General features: G+C 45.4%; 1 protein-coding gene across 1 annotated transcript in view; it reads left to right on the forward strand.

Moving 5' to 3' along the window:
* TRAPPC12 (trafficking protein particle complex subunit 12) overlaps nucleotides 1-21,363 on the forward strand; it is a 791,394-nt gene that overhangs the window by 210,573 nt on the left and 559,458 nt on the right. The gene's annotated exons all lie outside the window — the stretch shown is intronic.

The raw sequence follows: 21,363 nt of genomic DNA on the forward strand, positions 1-21,363 counted from the left end.
AAAATCTTTTGAATAAACAAACAGATTTTCAAAATATCCCATAAAAATAAGGGCATAAGAGGGAGCAAAGCAGGCACCCATTGCCGTACCTTCTTTTTGCAAAAAAAATTTTTTATCAAACTCAAAATAATTGAGTAAGACAAAACTCTAAAAGGTTAATGATGTAAGTAGTTCTTGGACCCTCACCCAGCAGTTTACCCACTGCTTCCAGGCCTCATTTAATACTAATACTTGTATACAAAGACTTAACATCCATGCTCACCCAGTAGAAATTGTTCTCCCAAGTGACTTCCTTAAAGGAATCACATACTTCCTTAGTGTTTTTAACATGTGAGGGTATCCTTGAAAGATATACCTCCAATACCGAGTGCAAAAACAAGCCAACATTATGTAAAAAAGCATGTCTTCCTGAAACAATCGGACGTCCTGGTGGATTTTTCAAATCCTTGTGTACTTTTGGCAAAATAAAAAATCTAGCATCCTTTGGCTTTTTGATGAACAATTTCTTAACATCCATGGATGTAAAAAAAAACAAGCGTTCACCTCTTTCCAAAACCTCAAATAAAGCATCATTAAATTATCCTATTGGGTTAGAAGGCAAGCAAACATAAGTATTTGTATCAGATAAAATATCTAAGACTATAGAATTGTATTTCTCCCTGGGTAAAATTACCCAATTACCACCTTTGTCAGATTCTGTAATGACATATTTCTCACAATTCTCCCTCAATTCACAAAAAGCTTGCCATTCTACCCTTGACAAATTGTATTCCACTAAATGTTTTTTTAAAGAATACAAAATCCTTCATTAATTGCTTGCTTAAGTTTTTTTCAAAAACATTAATACTATTGTTCAATCTTGGTGGAACAAATTCACTTACATATGGTACTTTGGGAACATTAAACTTTCCATAACCTGTATGAAATTCAAAATTACCATCAAAAAACATATTGGTTTCCTCCTCCTGGTAAATGTCTAAAAATTAATTTTCATAAATAGACATATCCAGTAATGAATTTTCAAAAACAGAAATGTCATTCAATACCATTGCTTCATTTGCATCAATTTTAGACGCACTTTCCTTGTTAGCAAAATATACTTTGAGATGCAATTTCCTACAAAACTCTCTGACCTCCAGAATAACATCGGCCAGAGAGGGCACATATGTAGGAACAAACTTCGTCCCTTTGTATAATACTTTTTTCATTGTGTCAGTAATATTTAAATCAGACAAATTAATAATATTTAAATTCTCACCTGTATCTAACAAATGCTCGTCTAAAACGAATGCAAACCCACCACCATCACCAAATAAATGTCCACAATCAACAATTCCTCGTCCTACTGGTAAAAAATCGATTCCTCTTTCTTTTGGCTTGAAAACGCCGATTGCGACCTTTTCTTTGAGTTGGGCTCTGCTTGTCGGTGATTATAGTCTCTTTAGAACTATTGGAACCTGATGAGACCTCCAAATTTGACTCCTCAAAGGAAACACTTTTCCTTCCCGCCGAACTCATCTCCACCGATGAACCGGAAGTGTCCCTAGGGCCGCGAGATCTGCTTCTGCTGTATTTTGAAGCAGATCTACCCCACCCCTTCTTAAAGCCATATTGCCAAGAAAAAATGTTACCTGTACTATAGTCATTGGTATCGCGTACAAATTTCTTTTTCTTCCATTGAATAACTTGCATTTCAATTTTGGACACCCTTAATTTTATTTCAGTTAAATTCTGCTCAAAGTCACCCTCAAGCGAACTATGAATAAGAGTGTCTTGCAATTACATAATATCAGAACGTACCTTATTAACCGTTCTCTCATTACGCCTAATAAGTACCCGCAACCAATTCAAGGTACATTGTAGGGAAATTTCCTTCCATTCTGCCAGAAGATCTGATTCATCCTCAGTGAACTCATAGGCAGGCAATCGATCCACCCTGAGTCCCCTGGGAGTAATATTAGAACTCACATATTTCTCTAGTAATTTCAGGTCATTAAAAAACGTCATTTCTTTAACCATCAGTTTTTCAAGTTCATCAAATTTTCATGGTATGATCCTTGCTAAAACACAACCACGGGTCATTGGAGGCTAACCTCCTCTCTCTGTCCTTCCAAATGGAAGCTAGGTCCAAAGCATTAACACCATTCCTAGCACTTCCAGGTGGTCCTGCTGTTTCGTTGCTGGACATAATGATTAACCACAAAAACAACTCCAACACCTCCAAAAATAAATTGTACCACACAGCTCTAAAATTCAGCAACGAAAATAACAGCCAAGTTTGGCTGTTATTTTCGTTGCTGAATTTTGGAGCTGTACTTCATAGAAGCAGATGCCAAACAAGAGCGTTCCCAGGACTGAACTCTGAGGTACTCCACTTGTCACTTATCTGGAGCTAGATTTTGAGTCGGCTGCTTTTACAGTGTGGACAGTGTGGGTTCTATCAGTAAGCCAGTTGGCAACCCATCGTGTGATGTAAGGATTAATGCCCAGCTTAGTAAGTTTATCTTTGATTCCAGAGTGTGGGATGGTGTTGAAGGCCTTGGCAAGGTCCACATAGGCTGTGTGGACTACCTTACCCTCTTCCACAGCTCTGGAGACTGATTCGAAGAAGTCAGTCAGGTTCAGGAGACTAGATTGGCCCTTCACAAACCCAAACTGGGGGGGGGTCCAGTGTTTGAAGGTTGCCATTGTCTTTGTTTATAAGTTTCATGATAATACGTTCCATGGACTTGCAGATCAGGCTCATCAGACTGATGGGGCAGTAGTTTCCAGGATCCAAAGTGGATCCCCCCTTGTGGAGTGGGATAGCTGTAGCTGTACTCCACTCAATGGGCTTGAAGCCTGAGGTGAGGCTATGAGTAAACATGACACTTAGATGAGGTGCCAGTTCATTTTGTAGCTCATGTAGTACACAGCCCGGGATGTCGTCTGGTCCCATGGATGCTGTATTTTTAGCTTTGGAGAGTGCATTTTTTACCTGTGTGGCCGTTATTACCAGAATTTGGTAATCTTTTGATATTGAGATGGGCCCTTTAGGGGGGTGAGAGAGTGGTGAAGTTGGCACTGAATCGATCTGCCAGGATATTGGCAGTATCCTTGGTATCAGTATATTTTAATGCAATTCTGTTGTAGCTCAGAGCAGATCTGAGCATTGCCATTTAGATTCTTGACATAGAAATAGAATGCCTTGTGGTCATCTTTGTAATCTTTGGCAATTTTATTTTCATAAATAGCTTTGGAGGGTTTTATGAGGGATCTTAGCTTCATACTGAGGCTGGTTTTTGCATCCTGGGATTTTCCTCTTTTCTGCAACAGTTTCTTCCTTTTGTTGTAAAGTTCGTTTATGGCAGGGGGACCACCAGATTGGCTTCCTTTTTTTTGGAGGAGAGCATCTTGGTTTTATTTGGGATGGCACGATTCATGCATGAGTGGATGTGCTCATACAGTGCCTTAGTGTAGGATTCAGCAGTCGAACTTTTAGTTCCCATCTGCATGGGTGTCAAGAAGTTTGTCACTTCTGACTTGAGTAGCATGAAGTTGGCTTTGGAGAAGTTTTTTACGGAGGTTTCCTTACTGGTGGGTGGGGGAGGGATGTTGGTGTCAAGGGTGATTAGCTTGTGGTCAGACCTGACCAACGAGGGGGTGGCCATAGGTGTGGAGCATCGATTTCCCATGTTGGTAATGACCAGGTTTATGATATTTGAGCCCCTGGTGGGACTGTGGAGTAGTTGATCCAAGGCATTGGAATTTATGAATTCAAAGAAATGTTGGGCAAAGGTGTTGGTACACAAGTAGTTTTCCCAGTTAATGGCAGGGTAGTTGAAATCACCCAGTATTAGGGTGTTTGGTTGCATCTTAATATTTTCCAGTATGTTTAGAAAGGTGTAGTGAGAATCTTGGGGCATGTAGGGGATCAGTAGCAAGCTACAATTTGGATTGCAGTCTTACCTAGTGTTGCACCTAGAGAATTTCAGATGCATTGTGTTGGGCAACTAGCCTGGTGGTGTGAATATGGACACTCCTCTACCTTTAGTGTTTCGGTCCTGGTTTAGTGGCCGAAAAGTGTGATAAGAGTTGTAGCCTGGTATTGTAGGGGTGCTCTCTGGAGCCTTGAACCAGGTCTCCATTACTGCACAGAAATCAGTGTTCTTCATTTTTAGGCGTGCCTCGAGAGAGTGCATTTTTGAGGTTTAGACTTCTAGCATTGAATGGGGCTTTATCAAGTCCATCCACCTTCCAGGAGATAGAGAGGACCGTTTCTGGTTGGTCAGCAGCCTCCTCTTCTGCTCTGGACCCTACCCTGCCTGGCTGTGTTTTGGGTGGTGACCCTACATCAGTCCAAGGTCAGCCCCTCCGGGATTGCTTTCAGAGGGGCATCACCCCCATTGAGGTCCCCTCCTCTTTCAAGTCCTCCCCAGAGCCCATGGTGGAAGAGCTTCCTCAGAAGAGAGAGAAGGCACCCAGACTCCCCTCGAGAGTCTCTAACAGAAGACACAGATTTCAAGGAAGAGGATGGGTCCCCCAGAATACCGTCTGAGGAGGTGTCCTTTGGCAACATTCTGGAAATCCTGAAAGAGCAGGGTGATTGGTCTTCCCCCTCCCCGTTCTCCGAGGAATCAGTGTTCCTGAAGGCATTCGGGGCAGACCCATCTACTTCCTGGGTGTCTCCCCCTGCGAGTGACTTAGTCAAGCTCATGGCCAGCAGGACATGGAAGGAGCCGGACACAGTTGAACCAGTCCCAAAGAGAGTGGATAAGTTCCTCTGCCCCCCCTAAGGACAAACAGGGAGTCTGTTTTGGGAGGCGCGTGTATGCTTCAGCTACGGACTGAGGACTGCGAATTACATGGCATGCTTTACACAACTGCAAAGGGATTTGGTCTCAGAACTCTCCTATTCCCTTTTGGAGTTGTTGCCTCCAGAGATCCTCAATGTGGTTTCTCCTAAGCTGTCCACACTCACTTCCCTAGCTAGTACTCAATGAGGTTGATCTTGAACACTGTCAAGGCCAGCTAACGAGTGGCTGGTACAGGCATTGCTATTAGCGTCATGTCTGGCTTTGCCTCTGCGGTATTGCGGACAACTTCATGGAGTCCGTTACTAATGCCCCATTTGATGGATCTACTCTCTTTGGTCCCTCGGTCAAGGACACTTTGACCCACAGTGAGCAGGAGGGCAAGACCTTGTCAGTTGTCGGAATCAGGTTTTCAACTCCCCAACAGTCCTTCTTTAAGACTCGTTAATAAGTAACAAGCTATGTTTTTTCAGGACACAGTCTTACTCCAGGATGCTCATAGGAACCCTCTTTTTTCCAGATGGGGAAGGGGATTCGATGGCAGACACTGCCCCAGAGGCAAAGGGGGTCCGCAGAATCAGAGCTTCAGAGAATCCTTCATGGAGAGGCCCCCCACAGTGCTCCTGAAGCTCTGCCTGACTTGGAGGCACTCTGGGGTCATATCTCCTTGCACCACGTGGCCTGGGCCACCATTACGTCAGACCAGTGGGTGCTAAACATTGTGTCCACGGAATATTTTATACCCTTAGATCACCCTCCACTCCAGAGATCACTCTCAGATGTGCCACCCCATCAGAGCAAGTTAGCTCTCTCAAAAGTGCAAAACCTCCTTCAAAAAAGGGCCATCTAGAAAGTCCCGACAGGATAACAAGGATCCAGTACTTACTTTCACTTCTTTTTAGTGTCAAAGAGAACAGGGGACCTGCGTTCTGTTCTGGACTTCAACAAACTGAATTTATTGATAAAGAAGTTGAAGTTCTGGATGGTCAGTTTTCAGTCCATTCTCCTGCTTCTGTGTAAGGATGACTGGATGTGCTCAATGGATCTCAGGGATGCGTACCACCACATAAAAATAGACAGGCACTCCAGGAGATTTCTGCTCTTTCATCTGGGGACCAGTCATGATCAGTTCAGATCCCTGTCCGTTCATCTCATCTCTGCCTCCCAGGTGTTCACCAAATGTATAGCAGTGGTTGCAGCCCATCTCTGGCTGCAGGGGTTTCAGGTCTTCCTGTACCTGGACGATTGGATCCTCATGGCTTCCACAAAGCATCTTCTGTCTCTAGCCACAGACTTAACTCTTGGCCTTTTTCAAGGTCTGGGCATTACTGCCAGTCTTCTGAAGTCTCACCTTCTTCCATGCCAGAGGCTGGAGTTCATAGGAGTTCTTCTGGACACTGTGTTAGAGACTGCAGCTCTTTCCCCATGCAAAGTAGTCATGATCCGGGAGTAAGTTCTCCTCCTCCTGGATCTGGACAGTGTCCCTGCCCATCTCATTCTTCAGGTCCTTGGGTTGATGATAGCAGATAACCTGTTGGCTACCCTAGCCAGGTATCACATGCAGGTGCTACAGTGGACCCTGACGATACAGTGGTTGGCTCGTCTTCACCCTATATCCACACTGATTCGAATTTATCTTGTCTGCAAGCAACACATGAGCTGGTAGGCCTGGACTGAGGATCTCCTGCTAGGGAAACCCTTTTGTCTTTCGCAACCCCAAGCCACGGTGACCACTGGTGCCTCCCTGTTGGGGTCAAAGGGCATTTCCAGGGAAGGGTGGTCCAAGGCACGTGACCCCCCCCCTCGGAGACCAACTTGCACATCAGTGTCCTTGAGAGCAGTCTTATTAAAATTGCAAGCCTTCCAGGACCTTGTCACTTGGGGACAGTGGCAGTTCAGACAGACAACATGGCTGTAGGCTGGTACATCAGCAGTCAAGGGGGGGACACTGTCTTACTCTCTGTGCAGAGAGGCCATGAGAGTCTGGGAATGGGTAATGGTGTCTGGCCGCTTTCTTCTTGTGACACATATTCCTGACGATTCCAACATGTTGGCAGACAAGCTGAGCAGGTCTCTCCTGAGTCCCCATAAGTGGTCCCTGAATCAGTCAGTGGCAAGTCAGATGTTCGATCTGTGGGGATCTCCGTACTGCTACCTGTTTGCATCTCCAGCCAACCACAAATGCAGCAAATTCTTTGCCTTGATCCTCCCACCGGGGGAGTCACCCAGGGATGCTATGATTCATGATTGGCCGCCGGGTCTCCTCTATGTCTATCCCCCAACTCCCCTCATTCCCAAAGTTCTACAGAAAGCCCGTCGCCTGAAGGCTCACCTCATCCTCATTGTCCCCTTTTGTCCTCGTCAGACGTGGTTCTCCTTCCCTTGGTTTCATCTGAAATTTCTGCCTTTGATATTGGATCCAGAACAGGGTCTCATTTCCCATCCATGAGGACTTCCCCCTCCTTTCCTGATGTCCGTGAGACTGACAGCTTGGTACCTCCAGTTCCAGTGATAGTCAGCCAGACCAAGTTGCCTTCCCCAGTGAAGGATATTATTTTTAGCTTCTCAGAAACCTTCTACTAAAAAAGTCTATTCCAACAAATGGAAGAGGTTCTCTGTTTGGGCTCTTCAGAGGGACATAGATCCCTTTTCGAGCTCCAGTGGCAGATATCTTGTCCTTTCTCTCTTCTCTGTTCCAGCAAGGGGCAAGTTTCTTGACGATTAAGCTGTAGTTGGCAGCTATCTCCCACTTCCATTTAGGTGATAGTCCCATGTTTTCTTCAAGGCTCTGCAAGGTCTTTGAAGGGAGGCCTAAGCAAGAGCACCCCTTTGAGAAAGACCCATCTCCTCCTTGGTGCTGCAGTCCCTGACACAACCCCCTTTCGAACCTGCTGCAAAATATGACATAAAGTTTCTATCTTGGAAGATGGCCTACTTGGTGTCACTTACCTCTACCAAGAAGGTTTCTGAGTTACAAGCTCTTTGTAGAAAAACTCCCTTCATGGTTTTTCATAAGGGTAGAGTTTCCCTTAGAACCAATCCTTCCTTCATTCCAAAAGTGGCTTTGGAAGCTAATCTAAATCTGTATATCCAGTTCCCTGTCTTTTTCCCCAATTTCTCCAACAAAGGGGAGTATCAGCTTCATTGTCAGGATGTTCATAGGCAGTTACTCTTCTACTTAGAGGACTGAGGATTTTCGGAAATCTGGTCAGCTTTTTGTGTCCTTCTCCCAGGCTAGGAAAGGCAGGGCCATTTCTAAAGTGTTCATTTCTCACTGAATAGTTTCTTGCATAGCTCAAAGTTATGAGAGCAACAACAAGAATCTCCCCAGACCTGTTAAAGCTCATTCTATGAGATCTTCGGCATTCTGGGCCAGGACTTCCTTGGATGACATTTGTGCAGCTGCCACTTGGTCAAACCTCCATACCTTTGTAACACATTACAAGTTGGATTTGGTATCTAGGACTAGGGCCTCGTTTGGTTCTTCTGTGCTCCGGCATGTCCTTCCTTGAGACTTCCCAGGATTTGAGTAACTGGGGACTCCAACCCATCTGTGATCAGTAATGACACGGAGAGCATCAGAATAGTTATTTACTTGGAATCTGTGCTATCCAGTGTCATTATTCATCATGTTCTCACACTCCATCCCTCCAGGGGATTCTGGAAGTGATGGAGTGTTTGGATATGTAGTTCCTGGATTAGGATAGCCTCCCTGCCGGGATGGTTATCTAGCAAACTTGATCTGAGGATTATGGGTAACAGCAAGTAAGGAGAGGGGAGGAGCTCGCGCTCAGGAGCTGTTGCTCACTTTGCCGGCTCAGATCCGAGGTCGGATCCAAGACCCTCTGTGACCCAGAAAACCTGTACCATGAATTTAAACTTATTGGAAACACTTAACCATCCAACCCAGTACTACATTCATAGGTGACTTTAATTACCCCACTATTAACTGGGAATCATATATGACACCAAACATACAGATTCCTGGATTTTGTAAACACAGTTCCCCGGAGCAGATTGTGAGTACACCAACAAGAGGTGCAACCATACTGGATCTGGTAATAACTAATATCAGAGTGTGCTGTGCACCCGCTGAGTGTAATGCCTTCTCTAGTAAGGTCAGACCATAAAATGGTCTCCTTTGAAGTAAAAATAAAACCTGGAACCCCAGCTAGCCCTGGAATATTCCAAAACTACGCTAAGGCTATTCCTACTATTAAGTGATAACCTGGCAAAATTTCAGGCCCCCATAAACCCTGGGAACACTGTTGCCTTTGCAGACCTGTTCACAGAAGCTCTATACAAGCATGTTAATAGCTGCATAGTGGCAGCTGTACCTACCAAGAAGAAGTACAGAACTAACTCAGAAAATAAGCCACACTGGTGAAATCACATCAGTAGGCAGTATAATGGAAGGAAAATATAATGGCAAAAAATTAGGAGGTGCAGCACTCAGCAGGATAAAAGCACTCTCCTCAAACTAAACAATAACTCAGTGGACAAATTCTTTAGCTCTGTCCACAACCTCAAAGGTAATACACAATTGTGTGTAGAGCTCATTGTAAGTGGAGCTACCTATAATGAGCCAGAAGATATAGCAAACCTTCTGGCCAAAAAATTTAGCTTTAACTTTGCCCCTCTCTCCCCATCAACCTTCCCTCAGGAGATGCCATCAAGTGTAACTCTTTCTGCTATGACTAGGAAACAGGTCTTTAGTACTCTTTCAAGGACAAGAACACTGCATCAATGGGCCCAGACAGTATCCCAGGATGCCTTGTAAATAACATGAGACGTGATCCGTCAGGACCTCTGGAACTGCTATTTAACTGTAGCCTCCATACAAGGTTCATGTCTCATGAATGGAGAGTAGCAACAATCATCTCTTGGCACAAAGGTGGAACATCTACAGACCCATAAGTCTCACAAGGCTCGTATGCAAAGCCATGGAAAGAATTATCATGGGAAATGATCAACAGTGACATACGAAACCTCCAGACACTGTACCCAACTCCATTTGGTTTCATCAAGAACAGGTCATGCCTACTCAACCTGGTAGACTTCTTTTTGAAGATTAGCAAAGCAGTGGATGAGGGCAGAATGGTTCACACTTCCTACTTAGATCTGGCAAAGGCATTTTACGCAATCCGTCACTCAGGCATTGTTGACAAACTCAAGAGGTTGGGTACAAACCCATATGTAACCCTGTGGATAGCCAGCTGGTTCACAGACAGGACCCAGGAAGTTAGAATTTGGGGAGTCCACCTCTACAAAGAGGCCAGTTACAATTGAAGTCCCTCAGGGATTAGTCCTGGGGCTGCTGTTTTTTGACATTTACTTCTCTGAAGTCAAGGCTAGTGTCAGTGGCCTCTAGCTTACCAAATTTGTAGATGATTGCATATTAGGAGCTGTCATTGAATTGCCATTGACACAAATGTTCTCCAGCAAGGACTGACACAGACAAACAACGTGTACCTGAGCCATAGACTAAAACTAAATGCCAAGAAATGCATAGTAGTATCCTTTGGGAAGTTATCCACCCCATGGTAACTATCCTCTTGGCAACACACACCTAAGAGTTGACCCAGTAGTCAGGGACTTGGGGGGACACACAGACAGTAATCTAGCTTTTGACCGTCATGTGTCTACAGTAGAGAGGAAATCAGTTTATGTTGTGCAACTTATAAACAAAGGTATGGCTTAGTCATTGTGAAGGTGGTGAGTGATGTTTCACAGGACTCAGTATTTGGACCTCTCCTTTTTTGGAATTAACTTCTCAGATCTTTTGGCACAGAGCCAAGATCACTTGCCTAGTAAAGTTTGAAGATGATTACAAACAGGGGATTGTTAAGTCACCCTCTGACACCTAAATCCTCCAGAATGAACTCTCCCAAATAATTTATTGGGATGCTAAAAGTAGGCACACAATAAATACCATATGTTGTAGTATTATCGTGTTTGGTAAGCAACCCATCCTGTTGTCATATTGTGCATCCAACATGCCACTACAAAATGCAGATGTAGTCAGGGACCTAGAAACTTGGATTGATAACATCTCTCTTGACCATCTTGTGATAGTGACCATCAGGAAATACTTTTTATTTAGTATAGCTAATTGCCAAGTTAGCATCATTGTTATTTATTTATTTTATTTATTCTTTGTTAACCGGGTTAGTCCCAGTAGGCTAGTAGCCTCTCTTCAGGGGAGACCAGAGGTGGTATTTGTACTACTAGGGGATATCATCAGTGTCTAAAAGATAATCACTCCCTTATAGTCAACATTGATCAGAGCAGTTATCCAATACAGCACTCCGTTCAGGATGTATCTCACTGAACTTATCAAACAATTTCAAAGACCCCAAAGGTTCATAACCAAAAAAATCACAGGCCTAAAGTCCATGAGCTATCAAGAGAAGCTTTAATCTCTATTCTTTATTTAGTGTCCTGTAGACTTTTAATGGAGATCTCTGTTTCATTTACCTCTGTATTGGAGTCCCTGATGTTCATCGTGTTTCACTGTTGCAGTCATGACTGTAGGGTTCTCCCCTGCTGGCAGGCGGCCCTCGGTCGGCCAGAATCCCAAAGTCTGGGTCCGGCGTCGGCTGTTCAACCATGCTCCCTGACGTCAGAGCACCAGGAGTATAAAGCTGACAGCCGACGCCATCTTCTCCAGTCTTTCTTGCCGTGAGGTGATAGCAGTTCGCAAGTGCCGGTCGGCTGACTCCTGACGATTTTTTCTGATATACTTCAGTCCGAAGATTTTCTTCTCCACTCAAAGCTAAGTACCCGTTGAAACTTTTTCTTGCTCCACTCCAATGTCAGAAAAAGTTAATAATTGTATTTCATGTGGGAAGCAAATACCTCATAAGGATTTTCATTCTTACTGTATTCCTTGCTTAGGCCCTGATCATGACGTAGCTAGTTGTCGGTTTTGTGCTAGATTCAATCAAAGTACAATTAAGCGAAGGTACGATTTTGCTTTTCATTACTTCGGTAGGCGCTTTAACTACAAAATGTCATCGGATACGGTTCCGGCTACCGGAGTTCACAAACGTCGCAAGGATAAAGACAGGCCTCCGAGGTCCAAATCTGATGATAGCACACAAGCGGAGCCAGCTTCAGGTTCGGCCGTCGTCAGTGAGGTGCTTTTGCAGCCCCTGTCATCGGCCAGTTCAGAACAGACGGCCGAAACGGACTCTCATGAGGAGCCAACCAGGCCTTTAAATATTTCTGTTGCAGGACCTTCGGACAATGCTCCTTCGGATGGGTCCGGAGCCGCTGTGCAGGTACTGGCTTCCGAAGGGGTTTTCAGGCCTACTCAACTTCTGATAAAGGCAAAGCCAAAGACAAAGGCAAAGACTCCTTCTAAATCAAAGACTACAACACAGGCCTCCTGTGAACCGGCTCCCAAGTCACAGAAACAGTTACTCAAGATGGCGGAGGATTTACTTACTATGATTAGGGGTTCACATCCCCCTCCAGATAAAAGGCCAAGGCAGGATGTTTATTATGATTCCTCTGATCAGGCTTCTGTTTCCTCAGTTTCTTCTTCTGATCAGGAATATTCTTTCCCTCCTTATGAGGATTCTGATGCTGAAGAATCCATTCCTTCAGCTTCTCCCCCTGAGGATTTCTCTTTTGGGGAAACTTTGCATGAAATGAGGGAACATTTCCACTGGGAAGGACAGGAGTGTTCGGAATCTTAGAAAAGACTGAGGGATTTTCTTCTTCTTCCCCAGCATAGACCCCTGGCTATTCCTCCTGTTTTGGATATTGTGGATGATGCCTTTTCGGAGGCTAACTTAACCCCTGACTCTTTTCCTCCTGCTCCTGTTAAGCCTGATAGATATTACAGGGTTCCTGATTCCCATCAGTTTTTATACAAGAATCCTTCTGCTGACCCTGAATCCATTTCTCAGGGTCCTAAGGGAGTTAAGGCTGCTTCTGCCAAAAATCCCATCCCTACTGAAAAGGATTCTCGATCCTTAGAAAGATGGGGCAAAAAGGTGTACACTTCTGCTACTTTGTCCATTAGGGCTTTAAACTGTCAGTTTCATATGCTAAAATACCAGCAATTTCTCGTCTGTTTTAAAACAAAAGCTTACTTCCATTTCTGCCTGTGCAGATGATAAGGAATTACATGACTTATTGCATGCCACTGAACAAGTTGGGAAGCATGGTTTACACTGTGGATTTGATGCCTTGGAGGCTTCTTGTAGGGCTGCGGCCTCTGGCACAGTCATTAGAAGGCATGCATGGCTAAAGGAACAAAATTTGCCTGAACAAGTAAAGGCTAAATTATTGGATGCTCCTGTTCAGCATAATGTTTTGTTTGGATCAAAAGCTGAAGAGGTGATTAAAAAGATGGAGGATAAGGCAAAATCCATGCAAACAGTTAAAGATTTCTTACAAGTACAGCCACCTAGATTTAGCAGGAATTGGCCTTCAAAAATTGGTCCTTTCCCACTTCAGACAGGCCTCAGAGGGGTAGATATAGACGCTCCAGAGGAAGGCCTCAAACACAAGCTTCTTATAGACCAAGATAGTGGACTGCTTCCACCCCTAGGGGAGGAGAGGACAGGTCACAAACTCAAAGGAAACAAACTCAATGACTCCCTCTGTTGGGCTACAGGAACTTCTTGCCTGGAAGCCCCTCTCGGAGGAAAACACTCTCTTTTTTATCAAAATTGGACTCAAATAACCCAAGACAAGTGGGTTTTGGATGTGGTTTTAAGAGGTTACATATTCCATTTTCATACCTTGCCAAGGCCAAGCGGATGGCCAGACCTTCCAAAACATCAATGGACGAAGGCCTTAAACCAGGTGGAAGCTCTTTTGGCCATGAATGCCATCGGACTGGTTCCACTTTCAGAGATGGGAAAAGGTTTTTACTCGAGGCTCTTTCTAGTCCCAAGGAAGCAAAACTCATGGAGACCCATTCTAGATTTGTCGGTCTTGAACACCTTTCTAGAGATTCCAAAATTCAAGATGCTTACTCTACGGCAGCTACTTCCAATGCTGTCCAAAGATGCATGGATGGTAACTTTGGATTTAAAGGAGGCATATTTACACATTCCCATCAGGCAGGATCGCAGAAAATACCTCGGGTTCAAGGCCGGATCGAGGCACTTTCAATTCTCTGCGCTGCCCTTTGGATTGTCTACTGCGCCCAGGGTCTTCACCAAATGCCTGGCTCCAGTAGTAGCTTACTGCAGACTCAAGGGAATTCAAATTTACCCTTATCTGGACGATTGTCTAATTCAGGCAGACAGCAAGGATGTCTTACTCCAGCATCTGGAATTTGTACAGAGCCTCCTCAAGTTCCTGGGATTCTCTGTAAACATAAAAAAGTCAAATTTGACACCATCACAACAGATAACTTTTCTGGGTGCACTTCTAAACACCACAACCCAGATGGCATTTCTGACATCCGAAAAACAATTACAGCTGGCTTCAACTTTCAGAACCTTGGCAACTTTAACTCAACTATCTGCAAGGAAATTCCTGCAGGATTTGGGTTACATGGCCTCCTGCATCCTTCTCGTACCATATGCAAGACTACACATGAGGAAAATACAGTGGTACCTAAAAAGTGTATGGTCTCAGCATTGCCACAGTTTAGACATACTGATCTCCGTCCTTCCTTGCTTTCAAAAGGAATTTCTTTGGTGGTCCAGGGCATGTGCTCTGAACAAAGGGAAACCCTTCCGCCTGCCTCCTGCCACTCAGATTCTAACCATGGACGCCTCAGATTATGTTTGGGGAGCCCATTTTCAGGGCAATTGTCTGCAGGGCCTTTGGACAAAGGATCAGAAGCACCTGCATATCAACTTAAAGGAAATGTTAGCCGTTCAGAAAGCTCTATTGGCCTTCAGGAATCTCTTACAACCAGGACAACTACTAATACGGACGGACAACACCACAGTTATGTGGTACATAAACAAGCAAGGGGGATCTCATTCCTACCCCCTTTGCAGACTAGCCATGGATCTATGGAACACAGCTCTAGCTTGCAATCTGGGTCTTCAAGCTCAGTTTCTACCAGGGAAACAAAACTTCCTGGCAGACATTCTGAGCAGAAACCTTTCGGATCCACACGAGTGGATGCTGGACACCAAAATATTCAGGATGATAACAGCAGTCTGGGGATGTCCTCACACAGACCTCTTTGCATCCCATCTCAATCATCAACTACAGATTTTTTGCACCAGGACTTTCCACAGAGAAGCTTGGAAAGTGGATGCCCTGTCATTCAGTTGGAGGAACCTCTCGGGATATGCCTTTCTGCCTCTTCCTCTTCTTCCATGGGTTTTATTGAAGATAACAGGACAAGTCCAAGATGATAATCTTGCTGGCTCCAAATTGGCCTCGGCAGTTTTGGTATCCAACTCTAAAAAACCTATGCCTGGAGCCCCCTTGGGTTTTACCTCAGTTTCCGAACCTTCTGTCCCAACATCAGGGTCAGGTTCTACACTCTCATGTCAGAACTCTCAGCCTGGTGGCCTGGTTAATCCAGGGCCTTTGATTTCTTCTTTCCTACCCAAGCAGGTTATGGATGTCATTTTAGAAGCCAGACATCCTAGCACTAGGAAATCTTATGCAGGAAAATGGAAAAGATTTTGTTCCTGGATGCAGGCTCAGGATTCTGATCCTCTTCTTCCTAACATTACTTTAATTTTACTTTACCTGGCAGATCTCTTACATAAGGGTCTCTCTTTCTCTTCCATTAAGATACATGCCTCTGCTATTTCTGCTCATTATAATACAGACCATCCCATCTTTTCCCACCAGCTCATGAGACAGTTTCTCAGAGGAGCTAAGAACTTAAGACCTCCTAGATCTCCTCCCATTCCTGCTTCGGATCTCAACTATGTTTTGGAAAAACTAACCCTGCCTCCTTTTGAGCCTGCTGCCTCTTCTGACATCAAGTTTTTATCTTGGAAGACAGCTATCCTGTTAGCACTAACCTCTGCCAGGAGAGTTTCAGAGTTACAAGCTCTTATGGCTGTGGAACCTTATATTATTTTTCATCAAGACAGGGTATCTTTGAGGACTAATCCTACCTTCATGCCTAAGGTGGTTTCCAAAGTGGCTTTAAATCAAACTATCCACTTGCCAACCTTTTTCCCCACTCCTCAAAATAAAGGGGAAAGGATCTTACATTACTTGGATGTACACAGACAACTACGTTTTTACCTGAACAGAACCAAGGACATCAGAAATTCAGAACAATTGTTTGTTACTTATGCTTCAAGTTCCCAAGGTAAAGCCATTTCAAAACAGACCATTTCTAAATGGATTGCTCATGGAATCAGATTTTGTTATTCACACCATGGAAAGCAAATCCCAGGGAGTATACGGACTCATTCCACCAGAGCTGCTGCCACTTCTGCGGCCTTCCTCAGGGGAGTTACTACCAAAGCCATTTTGGAAGCTGCAACTTGGAGTTCAATGCATACTTTTTCTAAGCACTACAATCTACCTCTCTACTCTAAGTCTAGGGCAGGCTTTGCCTCTGCAGTCTTGCAGGGCCTTTTAGCCGCCCCTTCTTCTTTATGACCACCTCCCTTTCTTTCAGCTTTGGGATTCTACCCTACAGTCATGACTGCAACAGTGAAACACAATGAACATAGTACAGTTGTGTACACCTACCATAAATGTAGATGTTCGAGTGTCTTCACTGTTGCAGTCTGGGTTTCCCTCCCTCCTGTCCCCTCTTATTTTTACTTTTGTGTATTTCCTTTTTTCACCATTCTTCTGAGGTGTATTTGCAAAGGTTATGGGACCTTTTTCATTTTGGGACTCCTGACATCTGGGGCAAGAAAAACTGGAGAAGATGGCGTCGGCTGTCAGCTTTATACTCCTGGCGCTCTGACGTCAGGGAGCATGGTTGAACAGCCGACACCGGACCCAGACTTTGGGATTCTGGCCGACCGAGGGCTGCCTGCCGGCAGGGGAGAACCCTACAGTCATGACTGCAACAGTGAAGACACTTGAACATCTACATTTATGGTAGGTGTACACAACTGTACTTTGTACACATCCTGTATTCCTACAAGTACAGTGACTCTGTCAGTACAAGAACCAGAGACCTAAATTTTCACCAAAAGAAAAACATGGTGGAGTGACAGGTTTATAACGCAGCACTTCTCAAACCTCTGGAATAAACTTCCTCTGCATGTTTAACAGTGCGACACACTGTCTTCCTTTAAACATATCCTAGATGGCTGGATGGATATCCACAAATTTACTCCGGGACGGATTGATATGGCCATTGGAAAAAGGAGATGCAGCTTGAGGGGGGTTACGGTACAGAGAAAGTGTAAATTGCCCTGAGACTTCATGACTTTGGAATATGTAGGAATCCGTGAATAAAACACAGCCCAAGATATTGACTACACTGTTGCTGTTAGCATCTGGTTTAATGGTGACATGTTAGCTTTTGACAGGAATATTAGTAGCATTTCTTTCTTATTGTTCAAATGAAATTTCATCTTGAAATTTATAACTTGCAGAGTCTTTAAACTTTTCACAAATTTCAAATGTAACATAATCAAAAAGCTTAAATAAATATTTTAACTTAAACAGAAGTGAGGATACTAGCTGTAGCAGGTAAAAGTAATCTTAACTTGACATAATCAGCAGCAATAGTATTTTCCAGTTCAGATGCATCTGTGTAACAATGTATGTTATGTAGTCCAATCTCGCCTACATTCTCCGACTCGGCCATACTTTTTAGTTCGAAGTCTTTCTATTGGCTGGGCTAAGATGGTATCCCATGCTGCACTGCTCTCTGTCCCCAGATCTCGTTTTCCGCTCGTGTAGCTCGGACTTGGTCTCGCTCTTGGCTGTGGCTAAGTACCTTTTTCTTCTTATATCAAGAGAAGTTTTTTGCAATAAAAAAGCTATTGTCATAGCTATTGTGTGTGTTCTTGACTGTATTGTGGAAAGTTGTGTTTTTCTCTTCTAGCGTATTCTTGTGGTATCCCACTAGCTGTTTCCAACGGGCTAGGCCCGTTTCAGTTAGAGGACCTAGTCTGTCCCCCTTGCTTTCCTTGTGTGCTAACTCCTTCCCTTGGACTAAAACCGTTTAAATTGGAGGAATTAGTCCTCCCCCTTGTATTTGTGTCTAAGGATCGTTTATGTTAGAGGTCTTTGTGGTGTTCTGTTTGTTGTTTGGCTTGTTCCCACGCTTGTGGCTGTTTTGACCGTTGGTCTAGTTTTGAGTTAGTTACTTGCTGTTTGTGGTAACTATGTCCAAAGATACTAAGGAGCATAAGCCCTCGGGTTTCAAGAAGTGCTCCAAGTGCAGTTATAAGATGTCTATCACTGATGGACACACTGTTTGTGTGTACTGTCTGGGAGCGATTCATCTCCAGGAATCGTGTAGTTTTTGACATGCCTTTAGCCCGCGTGTTCAACAGGAAAGGAAGAACAAATTGATTTTGGAGGGACTTCTGAAACCCTCCTTCGAGGTGGGTCTGGAGAGTGCTTCCAGCTCTAAGGCAAAATCTTCCAAGGCAAAAAAGCGATCTCCGGCTCCATCAGTAGCCTCGGAGCCGCCTGAGAAAATAGCAAAATCTTCATCGACATTCTCGGCTCCATTGTCCTCTGGGCCGCAGGAAGTGTCAGTGATTATGGAACCTGCTTCGGCTCCAATTTTCTTGGAGACTGTTCGGAGCCGGTTACCTAGCATTAGGCCGGTATCTCCTCCTCGCAGGTCTCCTTCAGAGAGGAGGTCTCGATCTCCTTCCCTATCCTCCAAATCTTCCAGGACCTTATCAGATGTGGACATTGATAGAATGGTGCAGAGACTTCTTCAGTCACCAGTACTGGCTAAATTGTTTTTGGCTCCGAGCCAGTCGGCTCCTGAGCCGATCCCTCAACCTACATCGATACTTCCTCCGAGCGCATCTCTGCTTTCAGAGCCGGAGTGCTTGGCTCCATGTGATGTCCCTAGGTCGGTTCCTACAGCCCCTCCTGGCTTATCGGTTCTGACATCAGCTCCGACCCCGTCGGCGCCATCCATGGGGTTTAGGACTCTGGATTCATTGGTCAGACCCGAGGGAGAGGCTTCGGGACACCTCTCGGCTCATAGTCTCCCTCTCGGTGCTTCTGCGTGGGGAAGCCTGTCTCAGCTTCGGAGGCTGGTCTTTCTTTGGATCCGGGAGGACCAGCCTTCGAGGCCATGTGGAGCTCGCTGACCAGGTCGTCAGCGGCATCATACGGGTCAGTCACTGTCCCCTACAACACCGATGCAGGTCTCTGATCGCCATCTATCTCTGGACAGCGGAGCCCCAAGGCCTCAGCGTACCCCCACGAGTGTTCCCCATATTTCTCAGGGCCCCTCAGAATTTTTGCCTGAGGAGCCAACCAGAAAGAAAATGTGCAAGAGGAAGCACATAGATTCCCAGGATGAGTCTCTAACGTCAGACACCGACCTTGAGGAATTGGAGGAGTCCCCTAAGTCATCCTCTGAGGATGTTTCTTTCTCTGACATCCAAGAGATTTTGAAGCAAAGAGGTGACTGGCCATCCAAAGCCCCCTCCGAAGAGGAGTCTGTCTTCCTGAAGGCCTTTAGTACTCAGCCCTCCGCCTCCTGGGTATCTCCACTCTTCAACGAGCTTCTGGATCTGGTTTGTCGAAGGGTGTGGGGAAACCCCTGACTCTGTGGAACCAGTCCCCAGGAGACCCAATAAATTTTTGTCTGCCCTTCCTGATAAGGAATTTCTATCCAAGGGAGACCCTGTGGATGCGATGGAGGTGGCAGCGGCCACCCAGAAGGAATTAGCTGAGACTTCTTCCACCGTCCATCCCCCTAACAAGGTGTCTAGGACTATGGACCAGTACGGGAAGCGTACGTTTTCTTCAGCGACTTTTACCTTGCGGTCACTGAATTACTTATCACACTTTACATGGCTCCAGAGGGATCTCCTAAAGGAGCTTGGAGATACTCTCATGGGTAACATTTCTGAGGCGGTGGCCCAGAAGGTCAACGCTCAGATGTTTACCCTCAATTCTATTGCGAACAGCTCTCCGTGAGGCTGATCTCCTACGCAGCCAAGGGAGTGAGTAGGGCAGCAAGTTCAGGAGTTGCTCTTAGGAGGCAGGCCTGGATGCGCCTTTGTCATTTCGTGGAGGCCTTCAAGTCTTCATTCACCGATGCCCTGTTTGATGGTTCCTCTTTGTTCGGAACCAAGGTGAAAGACACTCTCACTAGGTGCGAGCAAGAGGGGAAAACAGTCTGCCGTAGGAGTCCATTTTTCCCTTCTCTCTAGGCCTTATCCCAAGGCCCAGAGGGGTGGAAAGATGTGGTTCAAGAAATCACAGAGGTTTTTTCCCGGTGCACAAGGTGAGCCCCTCTCCAGAGGCAGGGGAGGGGGTGGTTATTCAGGAAGATGCCGCCCTAGGGGCAGAGGAGGCCCTCCCAACTCGGGAAACAGTGATTTCTTTTGTGATTCTCCCTACTGCCGCTCCTGATGGGAGGCCCGACTGTGCGTTTCCGGAGCCAGTCAGGGGTCGAATCTCATTATACCCGGAGGCCTGGCAAGATATCACCCAGGACCAATGGGTTCTACGAATAATTTCCGGAGGATATGTCATTCCCTTCTCGTCAAATCCCCCTCCAATCAAGAAAATCCCGGATGTTCCACCCAGTCAAAGGGATTCCACAACTTCAGAAGTTTCAAAGCTGCTAGAAAAAGGAGCCATCCAACATGTCCTCTCAGACCAGATTGGATTAGGGACTTACTCCAGATTCTTTTTGGTGCCGAAAAGGACAGGGGACCCAAGACCCATTTTGGATCTCAGCCGATTGAACACCCATGTGCAAAAGTCCAAGTTCCAAATGGTCACGTTGCAGTCTATTCTCCCATTGTTGGGAAAAGAAGTGTGGATGTGCTCCATCGACCTCAAGGATGCTTACTACCACATAAAGATGGACAGGGCATCCAGAAGTCACCTACGCTTCTGGCTGGGAGCCAGTCACTTTCAGTTTTGAGCCCTGCCTTTTGGTCTCACCACAGCCCCCAGGGTGTTTACCAAATGCATGGCAGTGGAGACTGCTCACTTGAGACGTCAGGGATTCCAAGTGTTTCCATACCTGGATGACTGGCTCCTTACTGCCACCACCAGGCATCTGCTACTTCAGACCAGAGATGCTACTATCACCCTATGTCAACAGTTGGGCATCACCTCAAACTGGGAAAAATGTGCCTTGTTGCCCTCGCAAGGTGTCACTTTTATAGGCGCCGAATTAGACACCGTCCTCATGTGGGCGTTTCTACCACAGGAAAGAATCAGAGTCCTACAACAACAGGTTTACGCCTTGCTCCCTCTGAGAAGAGTGAAGGCAAGATTGGTCGTCCAGTTGCTGGGGAAGATGGCTGCTACGATTATGTTAGTACCTCTGGCAAGGTTACATATCAGGCTCCTTCAGTGGCTACTCTTCGCCCAGTAGTCTCTTCAACATCTTCCACTTTCTCACCCTATTCTACTCACAGACAGGTGCAAACAAGATTTCAGTTGGTGGCTTCACACCGACAACCTCAATGTGGGAAAGCCCTTCGTTCCT

Source organism: Protopterus annectens, chromosome 1.part0 (assembly GCF_019279795.1).
Source record: "Protopterus annectens isolate FY-2018-M chromosome 1.part0, PAN1.0, whole genome shotgun sequence".
In the NCBI taxonomy this organism is placed as follows: Eukaryota; Metazoa; Chordata; order Ceratodontiformes; family Protopteridae; genus Protopterus; species Protopterus annectens.